The sequence below is a fragment of the Ambystoma mexicanum genome, chromosome 7p, assembly GCF_040938575.1.
Source record: "Ambystoma mexicanum isolate Mex_15411 chromosome 7p, UKY_AmexF1_1, whole genome shotgun sequence".
Classification (NCBI taxonomy): domain Eukaryota; kingdom Metazoa; phylum Chordata; class Amphibia; order Caudata; family Ambystomatidae; genus Ambystoma; species Ambystoma mexicanum.
The window spans coordinates 698,317,470-698,330,669 of record NC_090939.1 but is presented as its reverse complement, the minus strand read 5'-3'; the positions used below and the strand labels follow the sequence as shown (position 1 = coordinate 698,330,669).

Genomic DNA, 13,200 nt, shown 5'->3' with positions numbered 1-13,200 from the left:
GCCATGTGACGTTTAATAACCATCGAGGTTCATGGACAATAGATTATTTTTGTATTTCATTGGATCTGTAGGATAAGGCTGTGGGCTTCGAAGTACTGCCGGATGTCAGTAGTTATTATCATCCTATTCGTTTGATAGTGAAGTGGGTGCTGGAGTAGGGGGAACCACAAAACACTTTAGTGTGCCCATTAAAGGTGTTGGCTCCCTGTACTAGAAGAATTAAATGGGACATGATCAAGAATGCCAATTTGCATATATCCACTTTATCAGATAATGTAGCTTTAATCCTCAGTATTCTGGATGGCTAATTGTTGGGGGCCTTCTCCAAATGTTTTACTGTAAGAGGAATGGGAAGGCTCCAATTTCAGGGTGGTTTGAGAAAGGTTGTAAAGTTGCTAAGAGAGCACTGCTGAAGGTCCTAAGGGCTCCGGTTTGTAGTAGGAGCGAGATTGCTCACGACAGAGCTAATTATTGGGGGGAGCTTAAGAGAAGGAAGCTGGAGGTTGAATGAGAAGCCTGGGGGGAGGGCTTTCTGGACACTTCCAAATGTAAGGATCAGAAGGCTTTTTGGGAATATGTGAAGGGGGTTGCCTCTCAGTCCACAATGTTATGTTATGTTACTTGGCATTTATATAGCGCCTTATGTATCATTGGTATGATCTCAAGGCGCTGGTAGGCTGAACACCTTCGGGAACCGCAGTTCAAGTCAGTAGAGAGAGAGAGTGTCGTATAGTGCGTGGGCGCACCGGATATGTGTGCAGCTGGTGTGGTTGATGTATGATAGCTGCTTCTTAGCAGTACGTGTGGCGCTGAGGAAATCAGTTGGATGTGTTCAGTCTGGAGGGTGGACACCCAGACTGAGTTCTGGCTGCCTTAGGCCTGAGGAGACACCAAAGCTAGCGGTATTTGCTCAGCTAGATGTGTTTTATTAGGATGATGGGTTTGTGGGGTCATGTTAGTATGAGAACAGATATACCGAATGTGTCATAGTATAACAGTGTTCTAGTTGAATGATGGTGTATAGGAGAGAGTAAGCGTAGTAGTGTGATATGGTGGTTATCTGTAAAGTGCCTGTGACGAAGCATGAGAGCAGGACAGGGGCGTACATAGCGGCATACATGTATAAAGTGACAGGATGTCAGGAGAGACATGTGATACGGATAACATGGTGATACAGGTACATAGCATATACACAGCATAAATATGAGATACAAAGATATCGAGACATATCCATTCCATCTACTCCATCCACTCTATCCTTTACACCCACTCTGTGGACTCTATCCTTTCATCCATTTCGCTCCATCCACCCCTTCTGCCCGCTCCATCCATCCATCCGTTCCGCCCACTCCATCCTTTTATTCATCCGTTCCATTCTCTTCATCTATTTCATCTACTCCATCTGTTTCATCCACGCTATATGTTCCGTCTGCTCTAACCGTTCCACTAATAGCGGTACAGCTATACCATAGTGACGCTATTAGGCACACTTTCTAAATTCAACTATACCACAGTGACTATTCTGCACACTATCTAGATTAAAACTTTAGCACAGTGACCCTAATTAGGCACACTTACCAGGTTAAACTTTAGCAGTGATTCTATTAGGCACACTTTCTACATTCAACTATACCACAGTGACGCTATTGGGCAAATTATCTAAATTCAACCATACCACAGGTAGGCTATTAGGCACACTTTTCTAAATTCAACTATACTACAGGTAGGCTATTAGGCACATTTTCTATGTTCAACTATACCAGAGGTAGGCTATTTGACACACTTTCTAAATTCAAAACTTTGGCACATTGATGATAATTAGGCACACTTTTCTAAATTCAACTATACTACAGGTAGGCTACTAGGCACACTTTCTAGATTCGACTATACCACAGGTACACTATTAGGCACACTTTCTAGAGCCGACTATACCACAGGTAGGCTATTAGGCACACTTTCTAGATTTGAATATACCACAGGTAGGCTATTAGGCACACTTTCTAAATTCAACTATACCACAGGTAGGCTATTAGGCACACTTTCTAGATTCGACTATACCACAGGTAGGCTATAAGGCACACTTTCTAAGTTCAACTGTACTACAGGTAGGCTATTAGGCACACTTTCACAATTCAACTATACCACAGGTAGGCTATTGGGCACACTTTCTAAGTTCAACTATACTACAGGTAGGCTATTAGGCACACTTTCTAAATTCTACTATACCACAAGTAGGCTATTAGGCACACTTTCCAAATTCAACTATACCACAGGTGGGCTATTTAGGCATACTTTCTAGATTCAACTTTATCACAGTGATGTTGTGAGGGCACACTCAAAGATGTTGAGGGCACAGTCTAAATGCAAGGCTCAATATTGTGATGCTATTAGGGTACGAATAATCTTTGACCTTAAAATGTGACTGTACGATGTAACACAGGAATACGTTTAGTTAGGTAGGTAGAAGTTGAAGGGCTTTCTGGCGGAAAATAATTTCTTCAGTCCCCACCACTGGTTGACGACAGGCTACTTGTTTCTTGCTTCTCCTGCGGATACCTGCAGATATTTTCTGGAGCTGCCTCTGTAGGAGCCGCCTTTTGCCTTGGGGTCCTTAGCCGCAGGGGCTGCCGGGCAGGGGGCTGCCCTGGGAAGGTCAGTTATGACCAGCGAACTGGCCAGTCATGGGTGGAGGGAGGGCTGGGAGGTGGGCAGAGGGAACGGAAGAGCAAAGAAGGGAGTCGCTGAAACAAGGCATCACGCTAAACGCACATCAAGAGGGCACACGGACCAATGGGCTGCAGGGAGGGAGGGAGGCCACACGAACCACAATGGGATGGCAGAAAACAAGGGCCACAAAAACAAACAAAGTGTAGCACATACACAAGAGATTTGAGTCACCTGATGGGACCAGTGGCAGGGAAGACAGGCAAATGGGGCTGCAAGTACCTGGTGGGAGATTGAAATGCTCCGGTGCACTTTTTTTTAACTGGAGAAAGGAGGGGCCAGACCGCATTATATTCCATGGCCACAAATGGAGGAGGATAACTTAAGGTATAAACTTCCCAGTTTAACAGCGGATGTCGGGAAATGGATTTATGATCTAGACAAAATGACAGGCAAAAATACTCTAGAAATAGGGGACATTAAGGGTCTCCTAGCAGCCATTCCTGGGGAAAGGGCTGATGATATTTGGACGAGATCAGGATATTCAAGTGTCACGGCACAGAACCCAACGCACAATGGAGCGCCATTTAACAATTGTAGAGCAGATGTCTGGAGAGCACTTAGGGTGCAGTATCCTGACACGTCAGATATGGGTGCAATTATGGCACATAAGATGAGAGAAGACGAGGATCTGCTTGTTTACATTCAAGGTATTCAGGAACGGTGGACTCTTGAAACATGGGAACTGTGGGGGAAGACTGTGGCAGTATTCTATCATATTTTATGTCAAGGATTGCCAGAACAGGTACAGAGAAAGCTCAAGAAACTAGTGGGACCGGAAGCAAAGCCACGGGTAGAAATACAATTAACCATAGTGCATCACTGTCGGCTGTTGCAAGAGAAAAATAATAAGTAGGAAGATTTATTTTATTTATTTTATTACATTTGTTTTACGCCCAGACCCTGAGGTATCTCGGCGTAGTTACAGACAGTGGCAAATACAGTATTCATGTTGAGCCTAGTAATACAAAGCGATAGCACAATTACATTTATAAACAGATATATACATTAGTGGGGGGGTGGGTCTGATGCTAGAAAACTTGAGGAAGCCAAGTTAGTTCAGAAGAAATTGTCAAAATATGCCATAGAAGGGGCAGTATTGACAAGTGTAGAGGGATTGGGAATGCAGCAAGCAGTGGGTACATCACAGTTGAATAACCAGCGCCAGATGGATCAAAGAGGGAATGATTTAATGCCACGAAACAGAGGAATGGGCTACAGAGGAAGCGGTGGTTTTCAGAATAATCAAGGCGGTTTTCAGAATATGCAGAATGATGATCAGAATGTGCAAGGAGGATTCACCCAAGGGGGTTAGTCAGAATAGCTCCTCCTGTATGTTGGACATGTTAATGTTAAAGGATATTTGTACTGTGCACTATCACCACCAGAGTGGTCCCCTGGCGCTCTGGCGGCTCTGAAAAAGGGAGAGGAGGGTGAGTTAGTGGGAATGAGCTGGAAAAGTGAAAGATAGCAGTCATGTGCTGTTGGCAGCCTCAGCCCGGGGGGTCCGTTGGCTGGGCCTGGGGTGTTTTACGGTCGGTAGTCATCGTGTGCTGTTGTGCAAGTCTATGTGCGGTTTGTTTGTTGTTGCAGTGTAGTGAAGTTTGTGCAGTTTGCTGCGTTTAAGGCTTGTGCTTGTGTTTGGTTAGAGTTTGAGTGGTATATGCAGAGGGGTGAAATTGTTAATGGATTGGTTAGTTGGCATTGCCGTGCTTGCAATTATGTCTGAGTGTGGAGACTGCTATCTTTCACTATTCCATCTAAGTGTGGCACATGCTACCATTCATAATTCTGTCTAGATGTGACGCAAGCTAAAGTTGAGAATTCCATCTAAGTGTGGCACATGCTAACATTGACATGTCTATCTAGATGTGACGAAAGCTAAGGTTGAGAATTCCATCTAAGTGTGGCACATGCTAACATTCACAATTCTATCTATGAGTGACACAAGCTAAGGTTAAGACTTTCAGCTAAGTGTGGCACATGCTAACATTCACAATTCTATCTAGATGTGACACAAGCTAAGATTAAGACTTTCAGCTAAGTGTGGCACATGCTAACATTATTGCCCCTGTCTAAAGGTGACGCAGGTTGATCTTGACCGTTCTCTATAGGAGTAGCACTGGTTGGCATGGGCTAGTATGTTAGTGCGTGATGCAATGCAACATTTACAGTCCAGCCAAGAATGGATTTGGACTGGTGGTCACTAATTGCTCTAAGTATGCATGTTGTAAAGCTATGGCAGTCTATGTTATGGAGAGGTAAGGTAGAGTGGCAAGGGCTTTCTGGGGTAGAGTAATTGCTCTGCACCCCACCCATGCCACACTTACAGTTTTGTTGGTGTCTGTTGGCTGCTGGCTTCCTCTGCTTCCCCTGCGGACACCTGCCGACACATCTTGCACCCACCAATGTAGGAGCCGCCCTTTTCCTCAGGGTCCTTCACCGCAGGGGCTGCCCGGCAGAGGGAAATGGATGAATCAGCATGGCTGGAGCATTTCTGAAATTTGTATAGTGGAGGGAACTTAGTGGACAGACCTGGCCAAAGTCAGTCTTGTTTGAAGTTTAAGTTGGAGAATGTGTCCAGAGCAATTAGCCAGCAAGCCTGTAATCGTGCGCCGGAGTCTGATGTGGTTCCTCTGACTTATTTCAGGATACCTTGGATTTGTGGGCCCTGCTACTAGTCGTAGTATTTAACGCTTGCATGGATTCGGGTCGTTATCCCTCCTCATGGAAAAAGGCTATTATTTTCCCTACCTTTAAGAAGGGGGACCCAGCGAGCCCGATTTCATATGCACCGATCTCGCTCTTGGATACGTCCTTCAAGATCTTTGGGAGGGTTTTGTTGGGGTTAATAGAGGCTTGGCTCTCTGAGGAGTCGGTTCTGTCCAGTGTACAGTTTGGTTTTCGCCCTAGGTGGGTACCATGGAGCAGAGTCTCAATCTTCACTTATTGGTGGCCAATTCACGTGCCTGCAAGGGTCAGGGGATGTACCTTGAATTCATGGACCTGAGCATGGCCTTTGACAAAGTAGATGGGTCAAAATGATGGCCCGTGCTCGGTTCCATGGGCTGCCCTGGGGATATCCTGAAGTTTTTGGTGGAAATAAACAGAGATAATGAGGCATGTGTTCGTAGTGGCCCGGGGGACACTGCACAGGTTGTTTTAAGGTGGGGGTGATGTCCGTCAGGGATGTGTTTTGGCTCCCATCTGCTTTTGCGTGTATATCAAGGGGCTCCTAAAGGATCTGATTGTTGTAAAGGCTGACTACTTGGTTTTGGGTACCAGGGCTTTTCCTGTGCTGGCATATGCAGATGATACTATGTTGCTAGCCAGGACCCCCAGAGCATTACAGATTCTTATTAATGCATATGCAACCTTTATGGGAAACTTGGGGTTGAAGATCAATACTAACAAATCGGCTGTAATGGCCTGTGTAGGCAGAAAGAAGTTTGTGAAGATGATGCCTATATTTTGTAATGGAGAAATCATGCCACGGGTGAAGGATTTTGATTACCTTGGGATTAGATTCTCTGAATCTCTCATGGGGATGGCCCACATAAAAAGAACAATCAGTTAAACTAACCCATAAAGTAGGGGGAATATCCCATTTTCTGTCTCGATCTGAGGGCCAACCCTTAGACGCTGTGGTTAAAATGTATTTGGCACAAACAAAGGCTGTTACCCTGTTTGGTGCTCCACTATGGGGTTTTCATAAAGCGCATGAGCTACAAGTGCAGGAGAACTTGTTCTTTAGGAGGCTACTGGGGCTCCCGAGTTCCTCTCCCTGTATCTCCATCCTTAGAGAACTGGGGATGGAATTTTGGGAGGACCAATGGGTGCTGGCCTCTTTAATATTCTGGGTCAGAAAATGGGCAAATGAACGTGCATCACTTTGCCACTTTATAATTAGGGCTATAATGTCTAGGGTTGGTTGGAGAAGAATGCCGTGGCTCGATTAATTGACAAAGCCCTGTATGAGGGTAATATAAGGATTCTTTCTCCACCAGTTGCACTTCTGACCAAAAGCCAGATGAGAAGTTACAAATGCCTCTTGGGGGAAGTGTTTGCAATATAGAGAACCTTTTTGGAGCATGCAACCAACTCAGACAGAGTGCACACTGTGATTAGCCGGGCAAAAGAGATCCAGCCCTATCTAATTTGGGGCACCACCAGGAAAGACCGCTGGCTAATCACACGCAACAAGGTTTAATTGCCTTCTCCTGAGGGGAAACACAGACAAATTGAGTGGTTATCCAGATCTGGCGGGGTGCCCGGTGTATTGCTACATAAAAGAGGACCTGGCCCGCCTGCTATTGTTTTGCCCTGGTTACAGTGGGATTAGATGATCTACCCTACTGCCAGTCATAAGGGAGACTAATATCCGCTCCGACAGGCCTGCTATCCTGTTTCTCGTGAGTGCTAACTCTGTATTGACTGCATGGGAATTACTTCCTTTTTTTTACAGAGCCATGTACATCAGGAAGGGGCTGTTAGGGGATTGATTCTATTGGGATATCTGTACTGCACCTTTATTTTTCCTTGGAATTGGGGTCTTTGTTTATTGCACCTTGTCCTCCAGATGGCTGCTGTTATGAATGTCATCCTTTATTTTATCCCATGTTTTTAGTACAGCCATTTTATGTATTGTAATTTGATTTGTAATATGTTGTGTTCGTCTATGAGGAATTGTAAGGGAAGGGTTTTTATCAATTGTAATTACTTCTGCATTATGTTTATTTATGTGTTTGATGGAGTTTGAATACGCATAAACATATTGACTGACTGACTGACTAATGTTAGTACCTTACCTCCCGTCCGTGGAACTACACTCAGAGGGCTACTTTCATTTCCTTTGTGGTGGGTTTTTCTATAGTAATCTCTTTTAGTTCTACTTGTAGATTGTCTATTTAATAAAAGTGTTTGGGCCTAATTCATGGAAGTGTTTTATAATGGCGCAATCCCATAGGAAAATGTTCGTTGAATCGGGCCCAAATATTTCTTATACAACGTTGATTGGACCTCCCCTTTATCTTGGACTATGATACAGCGTTGTTTGGGTCACTACTGGTTCACCTTCAGACCCTTCTTGAGAGAGCCTTGCCTTGGCCCGCATTACCGCAAAAGGCAAACAACTTATATCTCTTGATTGCCCCTATTTTACCTTTATGATTGCATTGTGTTTAGGTTTGTAGAAATTTGAGGGCTGAGTGGGCCATTTTACCCTGACTCACCCTTGTACTTCTGCGAGGCGGAATCCAATTTGTTACAGTACCTTGATATATTAGTATGCTTCAAGAAATGACTATTCGGATCCCATTTTGCGTTCCTCAAAGAACTACCTTCATGCCTTGACGTGCTATAAAACCTCGGTAGGTAAGCAGAGCACAGCTTTGACTTTGCGCTCCTCTGTCCCCTTTTCTCAGCTACTATTTTTTCATTTTTGATTTAGTTTATTTTTTGTTTCAATAGATTGTGACTGCAATCACGTTTCTACTTTGCAGCAGTTCAGAGTTATACCCTATCTGTCAAAGGGTCTTTTAAACCAATCCCTGTTATGTTCACTACAGGACCTTTTGTGTAATCCTTATGTCATACTACTCTTTTAAATCCTTAATTTTTTTATTTTTGTTTTCAGAACAAGACGTTGGTCCTCATAACAGCTTTGCCAGTATCCGCACCAGTAATTCTGGCAGAATACTGGCAACACGGCCTTACCGTTTCCTATGTCCAACATCTCAGTATTACCAGGATATTATGGGCAGCAGAGATGCCAGTAAGTTCCCATTCCATGGAGTCCCATAGGACTTCATGGGATCTGATTGCTGAAATTACCGGCACAGGTTGCGCCGGTCCCAGTTATTCTGACATTTATTTGTCACTAGGGCAAGATCTATTGGCAGGTCAGGCCTGCCACTAGATCTGTGTTCCCCATAACCCAGCAAACTTGTGTTTCTGCGGTCCAGCCAAAATGCTGGTGCCGGAACTACCTGAATTTTTTATTGGCATTATTTGCAGACCAATAAACTCCTAAGGAGCCCCATTGTCTTTTATTGTTTGGTGGTTTTCCTTGAATTCCACAGGCCAGGTATGGCTATCATTTTATTTATATTTTGATGGGTTTTCTTCACTTTGATGTAGCTTTTCACTTCTCTTTCTTTCTTCTCTTTTACCACACAGACTTCGCCCTGAAGAAGGACCTACTGTGGTCCGAAATAGTTGCCAGTCAATTCGTCGAAAAAAATTGGTCGACCAGACAAATGGTCGAAGCAAATTGGTCGAAAACCATTTCGTCGAAATTTTTTTTTTTCTATTTTAACCCTTTTTTTTTTTTTTTTTGGGGGGGTGCCCCCCCCAACCCCCTTTTTTTCTCTAAAAACCCCTCTTTTAACTAAACGAAAACCCAAAAAATAAATATATAAATAAAACATTTTTTTCGACGAAATGGTTTTCGACCAAATTGCTTCGACCAAATTGCAGTCGACCAGTTTTTTTTCGACGAGTTGACTGGACACCGTCCGAAATGCATTGGCCATTGGTGTTTGTCTGTTTATGTATTGAAGATTTGTTTTACCAGTTATAATTCATCTTTTTATGAAGGTTGCCAGAAAATACTTTTTCTACACAATTGGAGTTTTCTCATGTACTCAACATTGTGCAGTCAGCACTGTGGACCTGTGTTGTATAGAAAAACAGACAGGTTAAGTATTAATTCAACTGATCATTTCTCTTTTTCTACATTTCCTTTCAATGACCTAGGATAGAAACAGAGGGCTAGAGCTTTAGCCAATTGTTGGATCCTTTCATCCTGTACAATCCTACATACCTTTAAACAATACAGCTTCCATTTCCTTTCCATCAATACCTCTGCATCCTAAACACACCTGCTTACATGCAGACACGTTTCCATCTCCCTTTTATTAGTATTTTCATTGCAACCTCTATTATTTGATATACATAGCACATTCGTCAACTATTTTGTCTCTATCTTTTATTGAGATCTTACACACAACTGGAAATATCTCATCAATAATGTTGAAATTACTGTTCCATGAGACCTGAAATGTTGAATGCTTTACTATGTTCTTGGCACAATTAAACCGACAAATATAGTCAGCAATTTAGTGTTCTTTGAAGAACATTACACCAAAAGGTCATCTTCTTCCCTGAGGCTTATCTAAAATATGCTTAGCTTTGTAACCACTGGTGAAAACCTTTTTTTTTTCTTTCAGGATTTCTTTTCAAATCAATGAACTCAAATGTGGCTTTGCCTGATTGCACAACAACCAGGAATGAGGCATCAAATGACAAGACGATGTTCTAATAGCATGTGTGATTGATCAATCAAGGCACTATTAATTAGCCCTAAATCTATGGACACCTGGGACTATACGATTACATTCTTTTAAGGGGTTTCGTTAATCCAATGTTATCCTGCACTTTAATATTTAAAGCTGACTAGGCTATGTTTCTTGAAACTGCATTAACTTTTGAAAGCATAGATTGTGGTGAGTGGGAGATATTATTCAACAGATGACTCCACATTCATCTCCCAATTGTTTGTTTGTTATGTCTGTTTCCATGCATTTGAAAAGGCATTACATTTAAATGAATCGACATAAAGTTTGGCCCACGAACCTAGAAGAAGTGTCATCAAAGGGATGTGTTCACCATCAACTCCAGATGGTGTTTTTCGGGGCTACCCCTGTAGGAAAATACTGATAAAATGCTGCACATGTGGGGTGTTTCGTGTCACCCACCGAGCCTTCATCAGCGTTTGACATTTTCACCAAAGATGGTTTGATACAATAAGAAGAACATTGTTTATTCATTTGCCATGGCACACTGTCCAAAGTGGATGCCTGATCGTAACAAGTACACCTTCATGCATGATAACCTTTTGTTGTATGTTTAATGTTGTTACTATGCCAACACTGACAGGTAAAATAATTCTTTATGCAAAGTAAATATTGACCAGAACCAGATTGCTAAGTGGTTAGGAGCAAAGTAGGATTTACAGCAAAGTTGAAAATGTGCATCAGTCAATATTGTGGAGTATTGTTTCCTAAGATTGCTAAACATGAACGTGTGATTTCACATGATAGTCATTGATTAGAATAATAACAACATCCACGATTCATTATCACTTTTTTCCTTCCATAGATCGCTCCCATGATGTTCACAGCACCTACAGGTCAGTGCAAGAATCATTGACAAGAATGCCCTGTACAAAGAAATGCTATTACATTTAACAACAGAAATGTGAATTCTGTTTTCAGCTGTGTGAGTTTACATTTGAAGGAGTGTCAGTTTCAACATTTATTTTAAAAGCCTATGATCTTTTTTATTGCTACATACCGAGTATGTTTTGTATGGATCATAACGTGTGTATTGTCTGATACAAAATATGCTTAATTGAATGAAAGGGAAGACACACAGCTACAAAGTCTTTCCAAATACTGGCAAGATGTCCACCTCCCCCTTTATCACATGCGTGAGCTAACTTTGCATGAATAGCAAATAAAAACTGTCCCACATCAGGGATAGACATTAATACTGATGTGTTTTCATTGCATTTGTACTATGGTTTTATAAAACACAATCCAATCTGTGATGCAACAAAGCACTTCTGAAAGGAAAAAAAATGCTATTTGTAAGGCCTGGGTGAATGTTTCACCAGTATCACTTAGACTTGGAGTCTCTCAAGTGGGAATGTGCAGGCAGATATTTCCTCATAATTACCTATGTCTATCACCTTTACCTGAGGCCATGTATTAGAAGAACTATACTGGGCTCTCAAAAAATTCCAATGAGCAAGCAGTCTTCCAAACCTTTACCTGAGGATAGCTCAGGGGCAACATGCTCGCCTTGGAAGCAAGAAGGCAGGAGCAACACAGGTTCAATCCCCGGGTCCGCGCTTAGAAACCTCTAGGTATTAAGCGCGTTACAAGTAACCTATCATATCCTGTGACTACATTGTTTTATTCATTACACTAATGCACTGCACAGTAGCAATATTATTGCCAGGCTCTGCACTGAATAAACCATTTTTACAATAAGCATAGCCGAACAAGATGCTGATGGGACAAAGGAATAACAAAAAGGAATCAAAGTAGGGATTATACCACTATACACAAATACAAATTATGCATTGGGCCCATATGCTGAGGTTGGGTTGATCCCGAACAAACAATAGCTTGTTCAACTGACTGCAATTGCTTTAACCCACCAGAGGGCTTCAGACTTCCCCGGACTGGACTGGCATTGTAGAAGAAAGGCCATGAATAATATCTTCTTGCTCAAGGCCGGCCGGACCTGGATGCACGGTTGTACACATAGAAGGATTTCTCCCTTTGGCAGTTCTGTATCTTCATTTAGTCATTGGTGCAGAAATTCTTCATCTACTGTTGTTGATTTTTCTTCTTGCCCATGACCCTCAATGTATATTGTTGTCAAGTAAAGAATGTCATCATCCCGCGCCTTGGAACACTTGTGTATAGGCGCGTTATTAATGCCATATCATATCATATCATATCACTTTGGGTTTCTGAGGCAGCCTTTTTTTAGAGAGCTAGGAGGTTCCATCTCACATTAGAAGACCACTTGAATGAGTCAAGGCAGGATTCACTGGAGCCAATGCTCGGGTTTGCACACAGCAATTCTCCCTGACTTCGTATATGCGACAAACAGTGTTCAGACTTGCAATGTGGCATGCCACTTTTATCCTGTGAACCGAGGAGGAAATATTATTCTAGCAAGGGTTGGCCTCTTCTTATCGATGAAATAGCAGTCTACCCTCCCTAGGCAGCCCCCCTGGACAGACCATTGAAATACATGACCAACATATTTGGACATTCGATCGAGCGTGATTTGAGTTTTATCTGAATAGGGTCACCCACAGCATGACTACCTGCTGGTCAACAGCTTGAATCCTGGTGATGCACCCCCTTGTTTCATCCTTGTGAAGACAAAAATAGAGTGCAGGCAGATGAGTCAGGCAATAATCACACTAGTTTTGCATAGCAAAAAGGGTAGTACAAAATACTTGATTTTAGTTCTGTAATTCGTTATTGCATAGAATGATATGACGAGAAGAAACTCAGGAGTTACGCCATCAGTTAATACTTCTCCATGACTATAAAACACTGTTCCCAAATAATGCTGCCCCAGGATTTTAGTACGTTAAGAAATTAGTCATAATATTGGGGCACAGGTGCACATATTGTTTTAATATGTGTCATGAAAGGGAGCAACATTTATTTTAAAAGGTGTATTAAATAAAACATAATCATCAGTTACAAAATCTGCTAAAATTAAAATATCAAAGTAGAAAAATAAATCAAACCAAAAAACAGCAATGCAGTTTCCAATCTCTGTAAAATAGCTTCGGGTGTTAAAGTGCTTGCTGGAGAGTTAGGTGTTACAACGCCTGCTTCAGAGATCGTAGTGTAACATGTAGGCCTAGATCCCTTTGCCAAA

At 42.4% G+C, this 13,200-nt stretch overlaps 1 protein-coding gene across 3 annotated transcripts in view; it reads left to right on the top strand.

The window, feature by feature from the left end:
- HTR1F (5-hydroxytryptamine receptor 1F) overlaps positions 1 to 13,200 on the top strand; it is a 3,723,175-nt gene that overhangs the window by 1,911,817 nt on the left and 1,798,158 nt on the right. For all 3 annotated transcript variants that reach the window (XM_069636780.1, XM_069636779.1, XM_069636781.1), the window contains one exon: positions 10,885 to 10,915. The gene's annotated coding sequence lies outside the window, so the exon portion shown is untranslated. The remainder of the gene's footprint in view (positions 1 to 10,884; positions 10,916 to 13,200) is intronic.